This window comes from Protopterus annectens, chromosome 6.part1 (assembly GCF_019279795.1).
Source record: "Protopterus annectens isolate FY-2018-M chromosome 6.part1, PAN1.0, whole genome shotgun sequence".
NCBI classification, from domain to species: domain Eukaryota; kingdom Metazoa; phylum Chordata; order Ceratodontiformes; family Protopteridae; genus Protopterus; species Protopterus annectens.
This window is the reverse complement of record NC_056738.1, coordinates 369,325,537-369,331,536: the sequence shown is the minus strand read 5'-3', so window position 1 is coordinate 369,331,536 and position 6,000 is coordinate 369,325,537.

Genomic DNA, 6,000 nt, shown 5'->3' with positions numbered 1-6,000 from the left:
GAAATACTAAGACTCTGGTATTTGGGCCGAATGAGGGCTACCTGCAGGCAGATAATGTGTGATGTCTGCAACAGTGAAACACGAAGAACATCATTAGGTGTGAAAACAGAATCTGAGGAATAGAGAGATTGCTACGGAGTATTTTCCATAGGAAACTGCTGCCAGTACAGTTTTGTCAATGTGTATTGACAGTGATATGATAATCTTCTTTGAATATATGTGACAGTGAAGATGTATATATATATATATATATATATATATATATATATATAATGTATATACATATACATACACACACATACATACTCAATGCCACTCGCCTACCTTTTGTTATGGTCATACTAGACTGTCACAAGTCTTTCCCACAATCCATTCATCACTATGTTAGAAAAGTACAGTTGTGTACACTTACCATAAATGTAGATGTTCGAGTGTATTCACTGTTGCAGTCATTACATTTGGGTTATCTGCTTGCAGGTAGCCCTCAGTCAGCCTGATTAACAAAGTCTTGGGTCCTGTGTCGGTTGCTGTCCCTTCTTCCATGCCGTCAGGTCGTCAGGGATATAAAACATGCAGTCGACACCATTACATCAGTCTTTCTTGCCCTGGATGTCAGGTGCCCCCCTAACGGGGAGCAATTAAATATAAAGGTACAAAGATATACCTCCATCAAAAAAGCAAATACATCAAAACGGTTGTTAAGCATAGTAAAAAAAAGTAGAAGTATAGCCAAAAGATGTTAGGTGGCTGGAGGGAGGGTAACCAGGACTGCAACAGTGACTACACTCAAACATCTACATTTATGGCAAGTGTACACAACTGTGCTATGTTCTTCGTGTTTCACTGTTGCAGTTATGACATTTGAGTAGATTCCCAAAGCTATGTTTGGGAGGAGGAATTTAGATAGCATTAGGACCCTCTATAAGACCCTGCAAGACTGCAGTGGCAAAGCCAGCTCTGGATTTAGAGAAAATTGGCAAATGATAATGCTTGGTGTAAGTATGTACAGAACTCCAGGTAGCAGCTTCTAGGATGTCCCTGGTAGGAACATCTCTGAGAAAGGCTGTAGAAGTAGATGCAGCCCTGGTGGAGTGAGGTCTGATCCCCTGGGGGATAGGTTTTCCATGGTGCTTATAGCAGAAATGAATGCAATGGCCTATCCATTTAGAAATGGTTTGCTTTGAAATAGCCTTCCCCTCTGCCCCTGCAGCAAATGCTACCAGCAGTTGTTCAGATTTCCTTTGAGGTTTAGTTCTGTCCAAGTAGAATCTGAGTTATCTGTGCACATCTAAGGAATGCAGTATCCGTTCCCCTTTGTTCTCTGGATTGGGAAAGAAGGTTGGCAAATGAATGGACTGATTAAGAGCCACACTGGATACCACCTTGGGCATAAAGGATAGATTGGTTCTGAGGGACACCCTGTCCGCATGAAAGATGATGAAAGGCTCCACTGCCATAAGGGCCTGTAATTTAGATACCCTTCTAGCTGAAGTGATTGCTAAAAGGAAAGCTGTTTTCCAAGAAATAAATTTTAGGTCTGTAGTAGCAGCTGGCTCGAAAGGAGGTAGAGTGAGTTTCTCCAAAACAAAGTTAAGGTCCCAGGCTAGGGTTGGTGCTTTCCTGGGTGGTCTCAGATTTTTGGCCCCTCTGAGGAACTGCTTGAGCAGTGGATGCGAGAAGGGGGGGGGTTCTGTGTTATAATGAGCTGAAATGGCTGAGGCCTGGATTTTAATGGAGGAAAAAGACAGGCCCTTGTGAAGCATCTCAGTTAAGTATTGTAAAATCTGAGGTAAATTGGGCGATGATGTGCTCATCCCTTGAGATTGGTTCCAGGCAGAGAATCTTTTCCATTTTTCAGCATAGGATTTTCTAGTGCTAGGCCTCCTTGCCTCTAAAATGATATCCATCACAGGTTTACTGAGGGATGGTAAAGGAGAGATTATGTAATTAGCCAGGCTGCAAGGTTCAGTGTTAGAAGTTGAGGGTGCAGAATGTGGTTCTCTTGCTGAGACAACAGGGAAGAAGTCTGAGGCAGGTGTCATGGGGATAACCGTGACACACTGTGCAGGAAGGGGTACCAGTGTTGGCGTGGCCAGTCTGGAGCAATCAAAATCATCCTTGGTTTGTCCTGTTTGGTTTTTAGTAGTACTTTGGAGAGCAGAGGCAGAGGGGGGTAGGCATAGACTGATAGGTTTTTCCAGCTAAAGGACAGAGCATCCACTTTCCAGGCTAGTTTGTGGGGAGTGCTTGTGCAAAATTTGTCCAATTGGTAGTTCTGGGGAGAGGCAAACAGGTCTATATCTGGGCTCCCCCATTTGCTTGTCAACATGTTGAAAATCCTTGGTTCCAGTTTCCACTCATGTGGGTCCATGAGGTTTCTGCTTAGTCTGTCTGCCAGTGTATTTAACTTTCCTGGCAGGAATTGAGCTTGTAGGTGCACTTGCTAGCTCAAGGTTGTGTTCCACAATGCCATTGCTAGTCTGCAGAGGGGGTAAGAATGTGTACCCCCCTGCTTGTTTATGTACCACATAACAGTGGTGTTGTCCGTCTTTACCATTAGTTGTCCTGGAAGAATGTGGTCGTCGAAGGCTGTCCGAGCATTCTGTACAGCTAACATTTCTTTTTGATTGATATGCAGGTGCATTTGACTTGGGTTCCATTTGCCCTGAATGCACTTCCCTGCCAGGTAAGCCCCCCCCCCCCATGCATAGTCTGATGCATCTGTTGTTAGGGTTTTGGCAGCAGGGGCTGGTGTGAAAGGTAGTCGCTTGTTTTGATGGCAGGCCTCTGCCCACCAAAGGAACTCTAGGCGGAGGCAAGGTATGATAGGAATCATTGCTTCTAGATCCTGAGAATGTTGACACCAAAGGGGCAGTCAGTTGACAAGTGCTTGAAAATTTTAAAAGTTATTGAGACAGTTTACTATAGGGGGGAGTCTTATTACTCCCAGATTTGGAAGTGGAGGCCCCCCACTGTTTAGTCCTGTGTGTCCCCTGGGACTGAAACCTGGGGCTTTTGCTGTGTCTGGGTTTGAGAAGACCTGGAAGGGGCTGGAAAGGACCAATTCATAGAGAGCCAGTGCCTACTAAATCTAGGCGGCTGAACTTGTAAGAAAACTTTAACAGTTTGCATAGATTTGCTTTATCTTCCATCTTTTTAAGAACTTCCTCAGCCTTGTTGCCAAACAGGCGGTCCGGATTTAAGGGAGCATCCAATAATTTAGCTTTAACATGATCAGGCAAAGATTTCTCCTTAAGCCAAGCATGCCTTCTGAGCACAGACCCAGCAAGAGCGGCCCTGCAAGAGGCCTCTAATGAATCAAAACCACAATGCAAAGTATGTTTTCCAACTTGTTCAGCAGAATGCATTAAATCCTGTAATTCTTTATTTTCTACACAGTCAGGAATCAACATCATTTTCTGTTTAAGCAATCCAATAACATGTTGCTGATACTTTAACATATGAAACTGGCAATTTAAAGCCCTAATGGCCACGGTTGCAAAAGTGTAAACCTTCTTACCCCATCTATCCAGGGGTAGGATTTTTAGCAGTAGAAGCCTTGATGCCCTTGCGCCCCTGTGAAATAGTCGCTGGATCCGCAATAGGATTTCAAAAAGGAACTTGTGTGACTCAGGGACCCTGTAGTATTTGTCTGGTTTTCTGAGAGCAGGAGGCAAGGAATCAGGGGCTAAACTAGATTCCGAAAAAGCATTATCAACAATGTCTAGTACAGGAGGAATAGCTAAAGGCCCATGCTGAGGTAGGCATAAGAAATCCCTAAGCCTCTTTTTTGTATCAGAAAAATCCTGGCTTTCCCAGTGGGAATGCACCCTCAGAGTATGTAAGGTTTCCCCAAAAGAAAAATCCTCTGGAGGAGAAGCAGAGGGTATGGAGTCCTCTGCATCAAAATCCTCATAAGTAGATAAGGGAAAATCCAGATCATCAGAAGAATCAGAAAAAACAGAATCCTGGTCAGAAGATTCATAAACCACTTCAGTCCTAGGCCTCTTAGAAAGGGGTGTTGGCTACCCCTGATTATTAGATCTTCAGTCATTCTTATAATTTTTGTTTTAGGCATAGAGGCCTGGGCGTTGGATTTTTAGGCATGGTTCAAGATTTAGGCCTAAGAGAAGAAGGAGACGGTTTAATATGCAAGTCCGTAGGGCTGAATACACCCTCAGAAGCCGGTGCCTGCACAACGGCTCCGGACCCTTCCAAAGTAGACATCCGCGGGTTCCATAGTTGAAGCATCTCACGGCATACCGGACTCCGAATGGATTTCAGTAGAGGCCTGCGAATCAGAAGTAGTGTGTATCAGGGGCTGCGAAAGCACCTCACTGAGTACTGGCGAATGGCTTAGGAGAAGCGTTGTCGGCAGTTTTGGACCTCGGCGGCATGTCTCTATCTTTATCTTTGCATTTTTTCAGAATTCCGGTAGTCGGATGGCTAACCGATGACATTTCTGGATAATTAAAATGAGAACCGAAATATTTAGAGGCGAAAATATACCGATGACGGATAGTGCACTGATTAAATAAAGCACAAAACTGACAGCAAGGTACGTTGTGGTCAGGGCCTAGGCAAGGAATACAGTACGAATGAAAATCTTTATGAGGTATTTGCTTTCCACAAGTAATGCAATTATTAACTTTTACTGACATCAGTAAGGAGCAAGAAAAAATTTCCCCAACGGGGTACTTAGCTTTAGTTGAAGACTTTGGTTCTGAAACTCGAAAATGAAAATTTCAGGAGTCGGCCAACCGGCACTTGCGAACTGCTTTTGCTTCGGGCACCGCACAGCAAGAAAGACTGATGTAATGGTGTCGGCTGCATGTTTTATGCCCCTAACGTCATGGAAGAAGGGACAGCAACCGACGCAGGACCCAAGACTTTGTTAATCAGGGCGACTGAGGGCTACCTGCAAGCAGATAACCCAAATGTAATGACTGCAACAGTGAAACATGAAGAACATCTTATGTTAGAAATCCTTGTTTCCTCTTGCTGTCTCTTCCCAAATCAGCTTCACTAGATTGGCCTCTGTTTTCCTGCACATTTGCCCAAACCACCATAATCTGTTCTCTTTGACTGTCTCTGCAATTAAAGCTACTTCTGGTCTGATGGCCTCATTTCTTTGTCCTACAGTGTGCATCCTACCACCAGTCACAGAGATTTAAACACCTCTAGCTTCCTCAACTGTTCTGTCTTCACTGCCAAAGTTTCTGTTCCATACAGTAGTATTGGTTGTACCACTGTTTTATACACCTTACTTTTCAGCTTCTTTGGCATTCTTCTGTTACACACTGCCACTGATATTCTGTGCCAGTTGGTTGCACCCTCTGATTTTAGGTTTGACCTCCTCATGCAGACTTCCATTCTCCATTACCCCTCCCAGATCCCCCGGATCTGTTCACCTGGTCCACTATTTTTCCCTTCTATCTAAATTTTCAGCTTCTTCCAATGTCCCCCATTTGCTACCATGACAAGTATATTGTCTGTATTCAGTTTCATCCCATGTGCCTTCTGTTGTCCATTCCATCCCCTATCATTTGCTGACATTCTTGTTCAGTCTCTTTGCAATGCTACATCATCTGCATAAAGCAACTTTGTTAACCTATCCCCTCCTGCCTGTTTACTAATGTAGTCCACCACCAGTATGAACAGCAGTGGGCTCACAGCTGAACCTGAACCCTGAAGCACATCCATTCCCTCTGGAAAACCCTGTGAGTCTGAACACTGATTATACTTGTTTCACTGGGTCCTTGTACATAGTCTGCACTAATTCTATCATTTCATGGACTCTTGAGATATAGCAGGACTGTCCAAATCAGCTTTTGTGGGACTTTGTCATAAGCTTTTTTTCCAAATCTATTAATGCCCAGTTGGACTCCTTACTTAAATGTAATTTCTTCCTATACACCTCACTGCAAACATTGGGCCAGTTGTGCTATATCCTGATTTAAATCTGAACTGCTTATCTCCCATCTTACTTCCTACTACTCT